Source organism: Saccopteryx leptura, chromosome 2 (assembly GCF_036850995.1).
Source record: "Saccopteryx leptura isolate mSacLep1 chromosome 2, mSacLep1_pri_phased_curated, whole genome shotgun sequence".
NCBI lineage: Eukaryota > Metazoa > Chordata > Mammalia > Chiroptera > Emballonuridae > Saccopteryx > Saccopteryx leptura.
Genome location: NC_089504.1, coordinates 220961041 through 220981106, shown reverse-complemented (window position 1 = coordinate 220981106; position 20066 = coordinate 220961041). Strand labels below are relative to the sequence as shown.

Here is a 20066-nt window from a genome sequence, read left to right as displayed (position 1 = left end):
ATATCCCAGACTGGATACTAGAGAAGCTAGCAACATGGAAATGTCAATGGGTACAGGCAAAAATGCACCAAGAAAAGTCTGTCCTCTCTAGCAAAAAGTCTAAGAAAGAGGCAGCCTAGGAACATACAAATCTTGTAGATAATAACTACTCTTTTCCAGCCAAATACCACAGAAAAATTGCAACCCTCACCCAAGAGCACAGGAGGCCTGGGGAGCCTAGATTCTCACCCTGCTAGGGTGTAATAAGCACCCAAAACCTCCTGCTGGGGTGTGTCAGAGAAGACAGGTTGGAAAGTCCAGATTTTCATTCTTGCTGAAGGGCAATGAGACCCCTTGAGACCACACGGGAAGCCCGGATCTCCAGATTTAGCAGCAATGATACAGTCTGCTCCTTCTCCACTGGGGCATATTAGAAAAATCTTAGTGTAGAGTCAGGGATTCCACCACCTCTCAGCAGTACCCCCCCAGAGTGTAGTGAAGACCACTGTGCAAGCATTTGTGAGGTGCATCCCTTTTCCAACCAGTGTCATATCACTGGAGGCCCAGTGGTAAGCCTGAACTCTCACTCCTACTCAGATGTAACAAGGATCTTCTCCTGCCTTGGCATTGACCGAGACTGACATTACCCTGGGCCATAATGAGGTGAAATGCCCCACTCACCCACCACAGTGGTGTCAGAGGAGGCCTGCTATAATACGAGATTCAAATAAGGTCCAGAATCTTATAAAAGAACACCCAAGATGTCAATGCCTCAATAAAAACATTCACTTGCGGCCCTGGCCGGTTGGCTCAGTGGTAGAGCGTCGGCCTGGCGTGCGGAAGTCCCGGGTTCGATTCCCGGCCAGGGCACACAGGAGAGGCGCCCATCTGCTTCTCCACCCCTCCCCCTCTCCTTCCTCTCTGTCTCTCTCGTCCCCTCCCGCAGCTGAGGCTCCACTGGAGCAAAAGATGGCCCGGGCGCTGGGGATGGCTCCTTGGCCTCTGCCCCAGCCAGTAGTGGCTCTGGTCGTGACAGAGCGATGCCCCGGATGGGCAGAGCATCGCCCCCTGGTGGGCGTGCCGGGTGGATCCCGGTCGAGCGCATGCGGGAGTCTGTCTGACTGTCTCCCCGTTTCCAGCTTCGGAAAAAAATAAAATAAAATAAAATAAAATAAAATAAAAAACATTCACTTGCCACAACAAGAATCTGTAAGACATCAAACTGAAGGAGAAAAGACAACCGCAGATGCAACATGACATAGAGTCTAGAATTATCTGAAGATTTTAAAGCAGCCATTGTAAATATGCTTGAACAAGCAATTACAAATATGATTGAAACAAATTTTTAAAAGTCTCAATAAAAAAATAGTGAGCTTCAGCAAAAAAAATATGTAGGAGGTATAGAGAAGATCCAGTTGGAAATTTTAGAACCAAAAATTACAGTAAATGAAATAATAAACTCCTTGCATGAGCTTAGTAGCAGAGTGGACAAGAAAGAGGAAAGAATTAGTGAACTTGAAGATAAAATAGTAGAAATTATTCAGTCTGAAAAATAGACAGGAAATAGGATAAAAGAGAGTCTTAGGAACATGTGGGGCTATAACAAAGGATCCAATATTTGTGTCATAGAGCACAGGAGGACAGGAGGAAGAGGGTGAAACCAAAAAGGTATTCAAAACGATAATGGCTGAAAACTTCCCAGATTTACAAAAATTTATAAAAACAAACAAACAAACAAAAAAAAAAAACCCTGTAGATTCAAGAAACTGAGTGACTCTCATACAGGATCAATCTAAAGAAATCTACACAAAGAAACAACACAATCAAACCTCTGAAAACTAGAAAAAATATCTTGAAAGCATCCATAGACATGACACATTACCAATAGGGGAAAAAGATAAAAACAACAGTGGTTTTCTCAAAAGAAACCATGGAGACCAGACAGAAGTAGCACAGTATATTGCAATTACTGAAACAAAAGAATCATCATTCCAGAATTCTTTACCAGCAAAAAATAATTTAAGGAAAACTGAAGGCATTCACGAATGAAGGGTAACAAAGGGAACTTGTCAGTAGCAGACCTAGACCAAAAGCATGGTGAAAAAAAGTTATTAAACAGAAAGAAAATAATAATACAAGGATTTTTGGAGCATCATAAAGGAAGAAAAGACATGGAAATAGCACATTGATAGGTAAACATAGTAGGCTTTATATTTTCTGCAATTGTGTAGGTATGTTGAAAATAAAAGAATGGAAGAGGACATACCACGCAAAAAGTAATATAAAAAAATAGTAGATGTGGTTATATTAAGTAAAGTACACATCAAAGCAAAAACAATACCAGGGATGAAGAGAAACACTAAGTAAGGATGGAATTGACCATCCAAGAATACATAGCAATCTTAAATGTATATGCACCAAACAACAAAGATGCATAATATGTAAAGCAAAAAGTTACAGAATTAAAAGAAGTACATAAACCCACAAATATAGTTGTAAGCTGCAACCTTCCTCTCTCAGCAATTACTAGAACACTGGAGAGAAAATCAGCAAGGATAGAGGAACCTGGCAATACCATCCACCCATCAGATTGAATCAACATTATAGAACACTGCACCTAAGCATCACAGAGTACACATTTTTTTTCTGGGCTCCACAGACTATATGCCCAGATAGTGGCCACAACAAACCTCCACTAACTTAAAAGAACTGACCTCACACAGATTAGCTTCTCTGACCTCAGGGGAATCAAACTAAAAAAGAAAATCTTAAATTTTCTCTTTTTTTTTTTTCCTTCTGCTTCTTTCCCTCTTTTTCTGCTTTGTACCACTTCATACACCCTACCACGAGGGCTGCTTACCTCACGCTACAGTGGGAATGTCCTCATGGGGATTTTTTGGAGTGGGATATGGCTCTCATGCACTGTGGCTTTTAAAGAAAAGAGAGACACAGACTTTTCATTTTCACAGCCTTGCTATTGGAGCCCTCCCTGTCTTTGTGGAGAATGACTGTGACCCCCACACCACTCTGTTTTGACCATCCCTGGTACCTGTCTATACAGAACCAGAAGGGAGAGTGGACATTGGAGTCTGTGTCACTGAAAATGGGTTTGCATCGTTGGTGTAGTTTAAGCAGTTTTGTGACAAAAAATGAAATAGAGCAGAAAAAATAGCTTTCTGTATGCTTTATGAGACCAAAAAATTCAACCGTAAACTTCCAATTCAAATGGCAGAAGTCAGAATGACACATCTGCTGGGAACCCTCTGTCATCGTGGACCAGCGTTGCATAACCACACGAGATTCCTGTGGGCCTCTCCGTGCTGCTGAGCCTGTCCTGCTCACAAGTGGCGACTCTTTCAAAACCATGCATTCCCAATCACGAGATGCCCACTGACAAGTGGTCCCCTATTGTTCGGTAATTATCAGTAGGAAAGGAAAAATGACTCCGGCCATCATTAATTACAAGGTGGGCTACTGGCCAAGAGTGGCTGGGATCTTCGGTCTCCGACAGTGGCAGCTGCTCAGGCTCCCTGTCTCGGAGGGACAGCCAGCAGAGGGCAAGGGGGAGGGATGGAGGCAGCATTCAGGGAGCCCCGAAGGCGAAGATTCTTCCCTATGGCTTGCTGTTCCATGGGTAGCTGGCAGATGGCGCTCGCTTTTCTCATCAGTCAGGGAGCCGTGGTCAGATCACAGGGGTGGGGGTGTCCAAACATTGCTTAATAAAGCTCTTCAAGCTCCTTGAAGTTTAAAACCACACAATTTTGCTTTCTAGACTTCACGGAGGCAGGTCCATAGTGAGGGGTGAGGGTAGGTGGCAGCAAACAGCTTCCACACGGTCATTTTCTTCTTGGGGACTGGGCCCTTCCTGGAAGACCCTGCGGTCCTCTCTCTTGCTCCCCTCCGCTCCTTGCTCTCACTTTCTGCTTTCAGGCTGCTTTTGTGCTGCTGGCCCACACGTGGGAAGTGGTTTAGGTGGAACCAGCCTCTGTACCTGACTTTCTGTCTCTACCTGGATAAGCAAACCAGCCTCTGGACCAGGTGGACTTTACATCACTGCGGAGATAGTTCTTGCTCTTAGGAGATGCATCCTGAAACAGTTGGGGGTGAAGTACCCTGGCATGGACAACTAGTTCCTGAGGGGTTCACCGGAGAAAGAGAGAAAGAGAGAAAGAGAGAAAGAGAGAGAGAGAGAGAGAGAGAGACCACACAGGTAAGGCAGATGTGACAATGTTAACCGCTGAGGGAATCTAGGTGAAGGTACAAATATGTGCACTCTATGACTCTTGTGACTTTTCTCTTGGTTTGAAAGTTTCAAAATTAAAAAATAATGAGAACAATCAGCTTGGTGAGGATAAGCCAGCTCCCTTTGGCCAGTCTGAACAATGGCCCTGCGTCCGGGGAGTGTGCTGACATGGAGAAGTGCAACACTATGCCCCACTGCTGACTTACTTTGGGGGATAGCAGCAAAGATGAGATGTTTCTTTAAATCATTCTCCAAGGAGAAACTGAATTTTAATATGGTAGGACAAAGGCTTCTCTGCCTCCTTTAGAAAACAACAAAGCGAACCAAGAAAAGAAATCTTCATTTCTGATGAAAGTAGGAAATGCCACATATGTAGGGGAACGTGCACCACACTCAGCAGCCGTCAGGCTGGAGGGAAGGCAGGCAGCGAGGAAGGACGACCAACACAGGGGTACATGGCAGAGATGGCAGAGCGTGGCCTCCCTCTCCCCCATCCTGTGGGCACAGCCAGGCACGACCACAGTTTAGAACAGGTGAAGGTGTAGGAGTAGTTGTGGGGACAGCTCTGGACAATGTCTGGCATCACAGAGGGCCCAGAGGAAACAGAAAAAAATGTGAAAATTCTCAGCGCCGGAAGAAGTGGTCTCCCTGGGCGGCTGAGTAACTGTGGCAATCAGCATTTCTGTGGCTGCTGGGCTTTGTTGGCTGTAGTGACGTAAGGACTAAACCCTCTGACAGAAGCCAATAGGAGAGCTTACTTGCAGTGCCCTCTTGATCCACCCAAGGTGTCATTTCACAGACAGCTGATCCAGGAAGAGCCCCTTCACTCATGAGTAACGGGCAGAGCTATCCAAAATTTTGCAAAACAAAACAAAACAAGATTATGATTGCACAAAAGAAAGAACAACAACAACAATGGTAAAATAATACAAAGAACAAATCCAGGTGGTGGAGGAAGAGAGATGAAGGTAGTAAAAGGGGGTAAGCCCGTTGCCTTACAGAGCAAGAGGGCCAGGTATGTTTCAAGTTAAAATGTGGAATAGAGAATGATAAGAATATTATTTAAATGTCAACATCATCAGGCAACATCAGGCAGGGAAGGAGGCAGCGGGAAGGTGGATAAAGACCGCAGAACCTGCACTTGTAGGCAGGTGGCAACGGGTCCTGTCTCAAGAACAGCGATTAAGTGTAGATAGGTCACAGAAGAATGAAATGACAGCATTGGTCTGACAAATTTGCAAAAGTGCAACCCTCCCCCCCAAAAAGAAACCACACTCAAAAAAAGCAAAGCAAACACAGAACAGAAAATGAAAGATAAAGAAAAATAAAAATATTTTTAAGATTTGAAGACTTAATGTAAATGATGACTAATGAATAGAAGAACAAAATATAGCTCTTGGTAATTGTTATGGAAAAATTCCCAAGCTATATGGTTAAATGAAAGAGCTGTTTATTGAAGGGAGTGGATGGGTAGCCTTCCACTGGTGTTTAAGAAAGTGCATAAATATACTTTAAGTTTTATAGGTCATATAAGTAAGCACACATAGATGCACGCATCACACGTGTGTCTGAACCTATGAATAGAAAACTTCTGGAAGGATACACAGGAAGCTGGTAACTGGTAGCAGGTAAGTCTGAGGCAGAAGGCTGAGAACTGGAATCTTGGGAGGATTTCCACTGTCTGTGAGTTTGTAATTTTTATTCTAATTGAGGGTTTTTATTACTTTTTTCAAAATACATTAATACTTCAAAAGCTCCAGAGATAATTCCAACCTGCAGCGGGGACTGGGCAGCCATGGCTTCCCACTTGAAGGCTTGTGCCAGCCTAATGACTGTTTTGTTGTCTCAGCAGTAGGGATAGAGATGGTGATCGCAGTGCATCTAACTCATGTTGGGTGCTGGCGGACCAGCAGATGGTCTATTGATTTACTTATGTCTGAAGTTTCCTGGTTTCAATAAGGTTATAGTCAACAAAAAATGGTAAAAGTAAAATAATTACAATGTTATAAAGTGCTGGGACTTTGGACTCTCTCTGTTCCCATTTCTATTTTGTCTTAATGTCAGCGTGTCTCTGTTTCCACTCCCCTGAATTAATAGACTGTGTCTTAGCTTATCTCCTGGACGCTGTGTCCTGTAATTCTCACTCTTCTTGTTTTTTACCCTGCCAGTCCCTTCCGCCAGGCTCCCTGTAAGCACTCCACTGCACACACTCTGTTCTCTGGCTCTGACTGCCCAGGGTCACATAGTCCCACCCCACCCATCACACTGTCCGGGTGCGCTGCTCGCTGGGTGCCTGACCCTCCTTCCATCTTTGCTCTTGCTGCCTTGCCTGTTGGAAATAATCCCAAGTCCACCTGTCTTCATCCCCACATCGACGCCTTTCTCTCCTGTGTCCTTGCATACTCACAGGTCACATCTCACAGGCTGTCTCCTCTGTGATCATTTTCTCCAACCCGAGTTTAGCTCCTTCAGGAGGCAGACCATGGGGCTCTATGTTCTAAGTAAAATCCCCAACCCAGCCACTTCCCGCCATCCTCACAGCTACTACCTCTGTTCAAGGCACCATTACTTCTTGCCTGGTCCACTGGTCCCTTTGCTATCCACTTGGCTGCTGGAGCCATCGTTGGCTTTGAGCATGAGTCAGATCATCTCACTCCCTGGCTTAAAACCCTTCAAGTGCTATCCAGCACCCTTGTGGCAGAAATCTAAGCTTCAGGTGACTGACTTGTCCTTCCTGGCCATCTGAGCACACTTTCCACCACCCACTCCCACAGTCTCTGCTTTTCTCGTTCTCCTGTCCACAGTTTATTCCCTCTTGAGGTCATTGTACTTGCCTGCCTCTGTCCCTCCCATCATTCAGGTCATGGTTAAAATGTCCCTTCCTCCGAGGCCTTCCCTGACATTTTACGAAGTGTGGGGCTCCTTTACACATGCCTCCCCTCCTCTTTCTAACCCTTTCCTTGCTTAATTTATCTTTGTAATGTTCATCTTCACTATATATGAGAATGAAAAACTTAAACCTAGGCTCAGGCTGCTTGAGCAATTTCAGCTCCACGTCTGCCTTAAATGCATAATGGGCATGAAGGTGGGTCACTATGTAAAGTAAAGAGCCAGTGTGCTGCTCTGGGCAAGACTGGAAGCCCTCTACCTTATCTTCTCTAGTGTTTTAATGTAACCTTTACACACACACACACACACACACACACACACACACACACACACACACACACACACTTTGTCTTGACCTATGTGAAGACCTAGTATCTAACTCAGATCTAAGAAGGGAAGACTTTATTAAGCAGCTAAAATCACATACACACACACAAAATCTAATCTTTGTTCAAGCTAAAAGCTAAACTGTGTTGAGAAGCCTAGAGACATCATCTGTCAGCTTGGGAGGTCCTCTCTTCTGGGCACTAACATGGTGAACTCTGGACGTGAGACTGTGGTTACCAGGTTGGGGTTAGCAGAGAAATGGAAAGAAACCGGGTTTCTTCCTCTTATGTGTGAGCTGCCCGGCAGGATGACTTAGCTAAACGTATTTTGGTGTTTTGTGGAAGACTACACTGCCTGAAAAGCGTAAATTGCTGACTCACTGCCTTAGACAGCCTGGGGGTTTAATTAGAAAGAGTGAGGCAGGCAGCCGTCTTGATTGGCATGTGACATTACTTGTTGTCACTAAAAAAGAAGAGTTGAGCCAAAGATGAAGGGGTCAGATTTACACAAGAATAACCACAGCTGGAGGATTTTCTAGGGGGCAGAACAGAGACTCTTAAAAAGGCAAAAGAGATTTTGACAAAGTGATTGAGAGACAAGGAGTGGCAGAGCCAGTGCCCATGAGAGCATCAGCCCTTGACACTAACAGTTGGGAAGAAACAGTGCTGAAAGTCAATCCAGTCAACTTGAGCAGTGAGGCAAACATGGTTTGTATTCCTTTTGCTTTCCTTAAAAAATGTCTTCTGCTTTATTTTGTATTATTTGATTTATTGGTGTTTCAGAGGAGTAATGCTTGATTTGTTTGTGTGTCTTTGTTTAAGTTTGAAAGAACATGAATTAATGCCTAGTTTGTGCCTTCAAAAGTAATCAAGAAAGTGGTTGTGACAGTGAGGAGAAGCTGAGTCACTCCCTGGCCATGTGCAGCCCCTTCGACATTCTCGTTTTTGTGGCAGGTTGCAGCAGAGAGGTAGTGGTGTCCTGGTTTATAGTGGCGCGGAGGCTGGAAACGCTGTCTGTTTCGTGATTGTGTCCTTGGGAGTCTATTCTTTAGGAAGTACATCTGGTGCCAGACAGTCATATCTTTAATGTTTTAGACTCAATTTTCCTTTATTCACAGTGTGGGGTGACATTTAAAGTCGATTTTTGTCATAAAAATAACACTACGATATTGTTAAAATAGGTTTAAATAGGCACTTTGCTATATGTGACACAATGCATAAATTAGCAGGAATTAAGAGCTAATGGGTTTATAAGCCATTATGCATAAAAGTTTCACTTCTGAAATAATGTTCAGCTGTGACTTATATGCATTGCTGTGACTTGTGTAAGAAATGGGTTATTCTTTACAAAAGTCTTAGTGTCTTGTATTATCTTTTCAAGCAATTTGAAGATATGGAGTTTGTTGTTGTTTTTTTCGGCAAGAGAGCAGGGAGGAGGTATTTAGACTATCCTGGCAGTTTGGAGGGTGAGCCTGGGAGAAACCCTTCAAAAATGTGGGCTTCTCATGGCCAACGTCACAGCCGCGCTGAGGGCTGAGGCTGGTGTGAGCATACCTGCGTCGATGCCTATGTCCTGATGGAGATGCAGGAAATAAATGTCCAGTTTTTACATAGTTTTTCTTTTTTAAAAAAATGCCAGCATTCAAATTTAATATTTGTTTGTGATTGTTCAATACATTGCAAAGCAAGTCAGGGAAGAGAACATAAGCTTACAGAAGTAAGCAACTTACCCAGGCTTTTTAAGTCCTGTTTGTGTGTAGGTATCTTATGATGCAACAATTTGAAAATATGGCCAGGGTTCAGGGGTGGGAGGAAGTCAGCTCCAGACAGAGGTCAGACGGCTGAGGTCAAGTGATTGGATTGCCTTAATTTGTACTGTCACAGAGAGATCTTTTCACAGGCACCTACTCCCAGCAAACAGATGCCTGGCCAACCCCTCTCTGAAAATGAAGAAGACAGTACTTTCTTAATTTTTATCCAAGTGAAGGGAGCAAGGAGCACACCTCCAGGGTTCCATCAGCTTCTAGTCTCTTCCAAATAAGCAGACAGAAAAGGCAAGCAGAAGAGAGATGTTCTCTATGTCCCTGATGCTTCAAGGATGCTGGTGTCAGAACTAGACCCCATGTCAGAGCACCAGTCCTGACCCTAAACCTAACCTCTACACAAAAAATCCCTGTGGGGGTGTTAGAAAAGCTGGAGTCCCCACCGACCAGGTGATTTATATATAGCTCGAAAGGCTGAATTCACATAAACATTCCAACTGTTATAAAGTGTGTGTTCAGTGAGAGAGAACAGCAGCTTTGATGTGTTGCTGAAATAGCTGAGATAGACTCTACTTTGGTCCACGTGAAAACCAGAGTGACTCTTGTACAGAAAAAAAAGAGGAAGAAACGTTGTACATTTTCAAATAACTGTGGATATTCTTTGACACCCATGTGCCACCCATGTCTACCTCCAGTTCTTGGCCATCTCACAGGGCAGAGAAAAGAGGGAGGAGAAAGGGGCCAGGCAGGGAGGAACATAGTGTCTGGCCTTTCAGAACATGCCTTGCTCTTTTTTGGGTGGCGGGTTTCAGCTCCTCTGTTGGAAAGCCAGAGGTAGAACCAGCAACCACAGCTCATGGAATTAGTCATCCTATGAATGGAGAAGCCAGTTTGGAAAGAACTAGTACTCATTATTTCATAGAGCAGGGGTCGGGAACCTTTTTGGCTGAGAGAGCCATGAAGGCCACATATTTTAAAATGTAATTCCATGACAGCCACACAACTACCTGTGTACGTTACGCATTATCCAATAAAAATTTGGTGTTGTCCCGAGGACAGCTGTGATTGGCTCCAGCCACCCGCAACTATGAACATGAGCGGTAGGAAATGAATGGATTATAATACATGAGAATGTTTTATAGTTTTAACATTATTTTTTTTATTAAAGATTTGTCTGCGAGCCAGATGCAGCCATCAAAAGAGCCACATCTGGCTCGTGAGCCATAGGTTCCCGACCCCTGTCATAGAGTTAGATGAGCTTTAGGAAGCAATGTGCTTGTGGACACCTTAACATATGACAACCTATGGTTTTTATGGCGTGTCTTAAAATTTTGTGGCTGAGTTAAAATGCAAGGGTCTGTGTTGAAGGAAGTGAGGCATTCTTCATTGAGGGCAAGTGAATTTTATCAAATGAGGACCTATTTCCTCAATGAATTCTCTCAGTACCTTAGAGACTGAGGAGTCAAATTCTTCAATTTGACCAGACTCCAGTCCCTCCTCACAGCGGCCCGATGAGGTTTGCAGGATGGTATGCAGAAAGTGTTAGCTGAAGTTTTTCATGATTAAAGAAATGGAAGAAGGCCTCTACGGTTGGCTCAGTGGTAGAGCATTGGCCTGGCGTGTGTATGTCCTGGGTTCGATTCCTGGTCAGGGCACACAGGAGAAGTGCCCATCTGCTTCTCCACCCCTTCCTTCCTCCTCTCTTCCCCTTCTGCAGCCATGGCTCCATTGGAGCAAGTTAGCTCTGGGCACTGAGGATAATTCCATGGCCTTTGCCTCAGGCTAAGAAGAGCTTGGTTGCTGAGCAACAGAGCAATGCCCCAGATGGGCAGAACATCGCCCCCTGGTGGGCTTGCTGGGTGGATCCCAGTTGGGCTGCATGCCGGAATCTGTCTCTGCCTCCACTCCCCTCACTGAAAAAAAAAAAAAAATGGAAGGAAAAAAAAGCACCTCTTTATCTCAACAGTGTGAAAGCCAAATTTTGCAACATGCAAATTTTCCAAATTAAGGGTCTAGTATTTTTCTTTCTTAGGGGGCGTAGACTCACAATCTTTGAGCTTCAGCATAGGGGACTTTGGGCAGTAAGCTTGTCTCTCCGGTTGGTTAGTATTTGTGTGCCACAGAAGTGAAACCAGCTTCCACGAACTTGTGTTTAGTGTTTTCTTCCTAATGCCGGTAGCCCTGTTCTTACCCTGAACGTATCTTCTGCTCCCTTGCCAGCTCCAACATGGCTTCCCTGTTAGTCCCCTCCCATTATGAGGCAGATTATAAGAAGGTAATTCATTAACACTTGAAGGTGGTTTAGTAAAAGTAAACTTGAAAATACACACCGTGTTTCCAATTAGTTGTCAATTCGCATATCACTAACAACTCCTCCCAAACATAAAGTGTCACAGCCTGACCAGCTCAGTAGACTAGGGCCCCTCCCGGACCAGGGATGCCCATTTCACAAACGAAGGGACTGATGTCCGAGGAGGCCGAGCGGCTACCGTGGGAGAGCCGAGGTTTGTAGCTACCACGAAAGAAGTTTCTCTTTTTCCCTGCAGCTCAGCCTGATGTGTGTCATTATCTCAACTGTGCTTTTTTCCCAAGTGGCATCATCTTGGCCAGGCGACTGTCTTTGGCCATTTACTCAAATGCTAATCTAAGCGTTGTTGTGAAAGCATCTTGTAGATGTGATAAAAGCCCATAATAAACCTGTAATAGTTGACTTCATCCTTAATAGTCCGGGTGGGCCTGATCCAATCAGAGGAAGGACCTGAGAGGTAGGGCTGAGGCCTCCCTGAGAGGAGAAATCTACCTGGGGAGGGCAGCTGCAGCCCACGCTTGAGGGTTCCAGTCTCCCCTTCTTAACAGCCTCCCCGGTAGGTGTCAGTGGGTCCGGCCTGCCCTTCCATCATGGAAGCCAATGCCTTCTCACGAGTCTCTCAATACTTCCTCCTGCTGGTGCTGCATCTCCGGTTGGGCCCTGACTGGTACACCAAGGGACGACTGTAGTTAAAAGTGGTTCTGCTGTGTTCGGAGCGCATCCTGAAGCTTCCATGTCTGGATGGAAAGAAAATGCAAGGCTCCGGGAGGCCACAGGCCGTGATGCTTGCACCGCAGAACCAGAAGCCTGATCTTTCATGTACTTTTTGTGCAGCGCTTGTTGAAGTAGTGGGTTTGGCCCTTGCTGGGCCAGGGATGGGTTCTGATGTAATGACTGGATGGACATTGATTCATTGCCCAGTGGCCACTGGGTGGAAGGGGAAAACCGGGCCAGAGACGTGTAGGTCAGAAACTTAGTACAGAAAGCACATTCACCTGCTACAAGGTCATGGTCAAGATGGGAGGCCACAGGATGAGCTGGAGATAGCCAATGCCTTCCAGAGTGAGAATGGAGGTTACAGAGCCAGAAGCCAAATTTTGTGTGGAAATTGAAGAATAACCAACAAAGATTACTGGATGTTTTCAGTGGAATATTGCATATTCTTTGGAGCACACCCCTGTAGCTGTTCTGATTCTAGCTGTTCATGGCATGGAACTGCTTTTATAATTTGTACATTGTGGAGAACTGATGGCAATACAAAATAATTCTTGTGTACAGAACTGCACATACATCCTGTCAGTGAAGGTTAACTCAATCTCCCTCCCCAAAGAAACACCCCTTCAACATTCTTTCACTCCATGTAAATTTGTGGTTCTTTGACTTCTTTGAACCTGTTGTGATATCTGTATGATTTTCTTATTTAGTGAATAAGTTAAAAAAACTTTTGGTACATGTTTATTTTATATTTATATGAGAGGCATGATTTTACTTTTTTTTAAAAAAAAGAAATAACCCTCTGACAACACCTGTGGTGTCTTGGGGACTACAGAGAGGAATGCCTTAGGCTGTGTCGTCAGAGGCAGGGGACAAGAATCTGAATCTGTCCAGTGAGGATAACCGAGGGGTCATCAACCTCCAGATAGCCCATGCAGCCATGCTTGTAGCAGGGACATAAACAAAAGTAATCTTTTTATTTTTATTTTTTAATGAATGTAAAATGCAGTTCCTTCATCTTGCCCTTTGAGATTAGTACTGACTTGCTTTTATAGTTTTTTTGAAGAAGAGTTCAATGCATTCTCTGTCTCTCTTATTTATACAAACATTTGTTTGCCTATGTGTGATTTACTGTATATTTTACCTGCTTCCAAAAACCACATTTGAAATGGACCAGCTGGTGACAGGAGAGAGACTACTAGCTTGTGTAGCAGGTCGGACCTTGCAAAGAGCAATGTCATCTCTAGAACCACAGAGCAGATGGCGAAAAACCATATGATAAACGTAACAGGAGGCTCCCTGGTAAATAGACTCAGCCACAAGCTGACAGCTAATGAGAGTGATGAACAGACAGGAAATGCGGGGGATGGGGGATCACCCAAGGTCTCTAGCTCTGAGATACTGACCTTCCTTGCACTTTGGATTATGTGGCCACTGTCTCCAGAGAGCCCAGGTGGTTTTACTTTCCATACCACCTGGTCTTCCTGTAGGAGGTGACTGGGGACAGGAGAGGGCTTGCCAGGGCAGCAGACACTGCTAGTTCTCTTGTGTGAATAGAAACATTGGTGGGGGTGGGGTGGGGTGGGGACCATTCCTTCCCTAAGATGGCAACTGGGAGAAGGAAGACTGAAGCTTAAGGCTCCTGCTCCTACTGTGTCTTTTCTGCCTGGCCATCGATCCTGCCACTCAGGTTGTGGTGAGGGTGGGGATGGCAATGCCACTTTGTAAATGATGCACGAAGTGGAGCCGAGGGAGGGACATCTTCCCATTTTCTTAACATATGTGACTGTGCCTAGCGGGATGAGTACTGCCACCTTCAGGGTGAGCTGAATGAGGTCTGTGATACAGAGATTGATGCTGTCCAGACTATACTTCTAAAACATTTTCTTAGAGCCCCTTTTAGGGAAAACCTCACAGAATTCAATTCAATGTGTATATAATGTGTACATAGTCTATAAAAAGCAGTGTGCCTTCAGGAAGTAGAGCACACTTTTTATCAAGAAAAGCAGTTGGGAAACTGAGATAAAATATTAACTCTCTTACTATCCAGGAACTGCTGCTCAGGGAAGGATCTAGAGACCATAGCTGAGCTCCAGACAAAGGAGGAAGAGCATCCCCCAGGGGAGGGTGGGGAAAGGACGGGGAACTTGAAAACTGCCGAGGCTGTAGCAGTCCTGTGGTTAGACAAAGGTAGAAGGAGTTGGGTATAAACAGGGACTTCAGAGGACCAGCCTCCGAGCCCTGGGGATGCACCAGTCCAGAGCCATCATGGTTTGAACTAACTCAGAGCTCAAGACTTGGTCAATGTCCTGAGCGAAATGACAAGCTGGCAATTTTCAAAGAAAATGAAAATCTTCTTAGAGCTCACAGTCCAGAAAATTCTCGGGAGGTGTTTATGAGTGACAGTTTTCAAACAGGGTTCTCAAACCATGTGTTTGGTGTCTCATTCACATTTTAGAAGACAGAAAAATGTAAGTAGGGAACGATGACAATGTGCACCCGGCAGACTGTGCGAGATTTCACAGGGGCACTGGGATGCAGGGAGGAGGGGACCAGGCTTTGTGGAACCCTGAGCTGGGTGCTGGGCTGTGAGTTGTTTCTTGGGATTGTCAAATCAGCCTGAGTCAATTGCCTGGAGGATTCGGGAGTAAATAATGAGTCACATACAGGGAAGGGACAGGAGTTCCTGCCCATGAGGAGCTACTATTGAGACAGGGCTGCTATCGGCATCTCCATGGACTCCAAGGCACAGTCCTCAGATAGCTGGCCCCTTTTCTAACCTTAATCATAGCTGACATTTATTGAGCACCTACTATGTGCCAGGCATGGCCTTCCATGCTTTCCATGTATTAATTCATAAAAATAATCCAAGAGGTGTTTTTACAGACTCGCCTGGAGAAACTCATCAGATAAATTAGCCAGTTTGTGTTTTAACTGTATATAACCACTTCCCTGAGTTGTCAGTTTCAATCACCCTTGGATCTGGCTGAGCTAGTTTCCAAGAAGAACATTTGCTTCAGGCCTCCAATGTTTGTGTAATTAGACTTTAGCAGACTCTGCTCATTTCAAACCGCATCAAGAGTTGGAAGAACTTATGCATAAGATGTAGGTGGTTGATGACCTGTAGTGATTTGAAGGAAGTAGATAGGTTCTATGTACCTTTTGGTAGCTCTTCCCTCCCATCCTTCAGATAACATAACATCATTATCCTACTATATGCTTTAAATCTACCGTGTCACTCAGAAATACTTCTAAATAAGACGGCAGAGTTCTATTTAGGATCCTTTAAGGAGTGAGCCTGGGAAAGCCTACTCACTATCTTTAGCATTTTGGTTGACCAGATGGCTGTGACCCCTGTAGTAGATGCTAATCAGTTTAAATGAAGGACTGTGCTTTCCTGAGGGGCAGGATTGAGGAGTGAGGTGCTCTGGGAAATAGGAGTTGACAAGTAAAGCCCCAGCACAGGCAGAGGTACCCCAAGACAGAAAATGGCACAGGTCTCCAGGAAGAAAAACAAGACCACAGTTCTCCAGACTGTGCATCTTTCGTAGAAACTTCTTATATCCTGGAAGTGAGAGAGGCAGGAGCCTTGGCTAGATGCTGGGTTGTCTCTTTTCTGTTGCTCATGTACGTGTTGCAACAACAAAGGGGGCACAGAATTGATGGCATTTCTCTGGCTTGCTGAAACAGTTGGGCGCACGGCATTATACGTCTGATTAGATAAATTGAAGATTTGAAAGCAATAATGTCAGCGATAGCCATCATTAAATGGAGATCTTAGGAGCGGAACAGACCTTTTAAGCATCTGTTTTACTTGAAGTCCCATATTTATCTCCTTGGCTCAGGCCCAAGTACCTAGCTGGCCAGGACCCAAAACCATCCCTGCCTGGCCTTGTGGGATCTGAGAAATCCAGTTGGCCAGAACTGAAAATTGTCTCTCTGGGTTTCAGAGCTCTATTAGAAGAATTCTGACATATTCCAGATAGTGGACTAAAAAAACCCTGAAACAATTCAAGAATTTTTTGTTTTGTTTTAAAATCAGGTCTTTGGAAAGGATTTAAATGAATTTTAAATCATTTCAGAGAGAATGTGCCTACAGGACAATGCATGCTTGAATGTGCTGGTTCCTTTATCACTGGATATTTATATTGATGAAGAACTTTGGAAACTTTTGAGTGACTCTTCAAGGGTGATTTGATGAGGCCATTGATCTTTCTGTCCTTCTGGTTATGGCACCCGATGTTCCACTGGTTTCTGCTTCTGTCCTGGAAGCTGGGTCCGGACACTCATGGGAACCTCATAGTTGGCCTAGGGGAATTTCTTGTCTGACTCAGATTCAGGCACCATTTTCTAGTCTTTGGGGTTGCACCATTAGCTCTGTCTCCCAGATTTCTTTGTTGTACCCAGGTCTTCTTCCTACTTTGCCATGTCTTCTTTCCTATTCATTACCTTCCATTTCCTCTTTTCATCTTCCCTCCTGACATTCATGGTTCCACTGACCATGGATGAAAGCCTGTCAGTGACTATCTACTGACACATGTGTTTCATAACAATAGAGGGACAGTCTTGAGTTGATGAGAGCTAGTCAAGTTGTGGGTTCTGGCCTGATAACCTGGCTTGGGGACATCACAGCCACAGTTGTCTTTCAACATGAGTTTTGTCCACTCCTCTGATCCTGGTGTTCTGCCCTGCCTTGCACCACACTCTCAGACTAATGCTAGAGCTCAAACCAAAGTCTGAGGATGAGTGTTCTGGGTGGATAGAAATTGTGATGGGAAATACAAGATTGAGTGTGCCCTGTGCACCTCCTGACCCTCTTCTTAGCAGAATGCTCAGGTGGAAGGCTGGAGGAAAGCCAGATGAGGGCCAGAAGCCAACTCTAACCTTGACAAGAGGACAGGAGTCCGGTACAATCACACTCTGGGCTCTGAGACTTTTCCTGAATAACAGCAGGGCCTGTACCCTTGGGTAGTCTTCAGACACTGAGCGATGGCTTCCTCTTCCAATGTGGAAGAAGTCATTCATAGAGCAATGGGCTTTCTCAGCAGATGAGTAAAGTGGCAGACAGATGGGAGGACTGCTAGGTAAACAGGATGGAGCAAGGTGAGTCTGTAGCCTGAAACATGTCCAAAGCAACAGAAGTTTGGTGTTTGAATAGTTTTCCCATTTGTAAAGTATAACTACCTGTTTCTTCTTTTACATTTTTAAGGAAAAGCTTTTGAAAAGTCTACTAAGAAGCATCGAAATGATTCCTGGGATTTTGCTTGCTGCTAAAATGTTTTGGTGGATTTAAAATAAAGAAATTATAGGCATACAAAGTTCATTTAGAAAGAAATAAGTATGTGTATTTTTAAATAGAAGCCAATTCCCTATGAAGATGTAGTTTAGTTTTTTTTGTAGAGGAGGAGAGTTTGATTATTAAACAAGCAAATGTTTACACATGAACCAAAATAAATATGTATAAGGCATGACTGCTTTACGGGCCGCTCTGATCAGTCAGTACAGGGCAGAGCAGAGATCTGAGGCTGTCCTTTGAGAGCTAAGCTGGTTAATTCATTAACTCACATGCAAAATACCATCCTCAGGGTCATCAGGAAAGAGTCTGTCTTCCAGGATAGAGCAACCCAGGTCTAAACAAGGCTGCCTCACTGTTAAAGGAGCTATAACTGAGAACGTTTCTGGAGAGAATCCGTGGATGGGCTTAGGCAGACTGGCCTCTTGGCATCTGAATCCACAAAACTCAAAGGGGAAGTCTTCTTTCATGTCAAGATGATTATCACAGCTGGGTAAGATTCATTCATTCACGTCACTCAACCAGACTCCTTGAACAGACTTCTAACTGGAACTTGGCTCCCTCCGTAGAGTCTCCTCCTAGCAGTGATGTTTCGTTAAGTGGGCTTTCTGGTTTGAACATCAATCTGCTGTGAGTTTGGTTCATGGGAGTTTGGTATCCTGAGCTCAGCCACTTCCACAGGCCCTAACAAAATCTCGTTGCTGCTCTTGGGGCCTGAGGGCCGGCCTCTGGAACCTGGTGACGACTCCTCCAGGACAGCGCCACCACCTGACTGCACACACACTGCAGCCATTTCTTATTCATGCGGTAACACCAGCCCGTTACTTATTCCTGTCTCACCATGTACCGAGCACTTTACATGGACCCTTCCAGTAAATCCTCGCCATGACTCTATGGGACAGACACCATTATCAGTCCTGGTTTACAGATGAGAAAACCAAGGCTAAGGCAGGCTGATAACTTTTCCAGAGATCACATTGCTGGCCGCCAGTGGGGATGCTTGGATCGGGGCAGCCAGGGCAGCGCAGAGGTGTGTCCAAGCAGACAGCGACCTGCCCTTCTAAACCGGCTCATGAAACACACCAGCTCCGTACAGCGAGGACAGCGCTGTCAGGCTGCACAGACTCATCGAAACCTGATGCCACTTACTTAATCTCTATGTACATGTTTTTATTTAATCATTCAAGGACCCTTACTAAGAACCTGTTACATGGGGACTAGAGATAGAAATAGGAACAAATTATCCCTTCTCCCCACTCCTGTTTTCCCCCAAACCTCCAGCACCTGCTCCTCATCCTCACTTCCAGCCAAAGACTTGGCTTCTTCTTTCACCAAGAAAGCTCATGCTCTGATAAGGAAACACCCACAGGTCTCCCGATGACATTTGCCCACCTGCCCATGTCCCTATTTATTTATTTATTTATTTATTTATTTATTATTTTCAAATGACAGTTTACATTCAGTGTTATTCTGTATTATTGATAGTTTCAGGTCACCTGCCCATGTCCTTGCCTATCTCTGCCACCCTGGGTCCTGCTGGTTGGCCACGAAGCTCCTAGATCCTCATCCTATGCAGCCCGCCCCCCACTGCAGCTCAGGTCCGGCCCCCTTTGCCTGCAGTGGGCACCGGGGCTCAGCATTTCTCAGCATTTTCCAGCTCCTTCCCAGCATGGGTGTTATTCCATATGAAAAAGGAAGTCTTTTCTTATCCCCACCCCACTGTTGGCTCCTACCTTCATTTCTCGCCCAGTTTTATAGAACTCCTTAGAAGACTCAGCCCCATGTGCTCACCTCTCCAGGGTCTTCATCCTCCATCTCTCTCCAACTTACTCTAACCAGGGCTGGCACTTTCCCAATGGTGAGCTGCACCTGAAAGGCCCTCGCTGGCTCCTGCGCAGTGGAGGTCACCACTGGTAAGCGAGTCCTGTTCTTGGTGACCCATTAGTGACAGGCAAATCACTCGATCACTCCCTCTTCCCAGAAATGTTGTCCTTGCCTGGCTTCTCACTGCTGCACCTTTTCTTTCTTCCTTCTCTTGTTTTTTGCTGGTTCCTCGTTATCTGTGAGTCTCCAGGGCTCAGCCTGCACACCCATTCTCTTCTCCATTCTCTCTGGTTTAAATACCCAACTAGGTGCTGATGGCGGCCACATTTATACCTTAGATCTCCAGCTGGACCCCCCTTGAACTCCTGGCTTATCTATGAGACTGCCATGGCTCCTGCCTCCACCACCACCTCCCTCCTGATTTGAGCCACAGCCTCCCCACCATCTTCTCTGCGCCCACCATTGTCCCTGAAAATCTATTCTCTACACCACAGTCATGGTGGTCCTTTGAAAACATGTTGGGTCCTGGCAGCCCTCTGACCCAAATCCTCTTTCTGTTCCCCTTCCCCAACAATGACAAACTCTCCCTAAGGACCAGTAGTCCCTTCTCCCTGAGTCCCAAGGTCCAAGAGACCAGTGGTGACTGACTGGAAGAGAAGCGCTTCTCCCCTTGTCCTGGACCCAGCACTGGCCCAGCGCATCTGTTCTGCCTCTACCACTGATTTTA

At 45.2% G+C, this 20066-nt stretch overlaps 1 protein-coding gene across 2 annotated transcripts in view; it reads right to left on the bottom strand.

Annotated features, from left to right (window-relative positions):
- The window catches only part of KCNJ6 (potassium inwardly rectifying channel subfamily J member 6), a 223978-nt gene that overhangs the window by 170424 nt on the left and 33488 nt on the right, over nucleotides 1-20066 (bottom strand). The gene's annotated exons all lie outside the window — the stretch shown is intronic.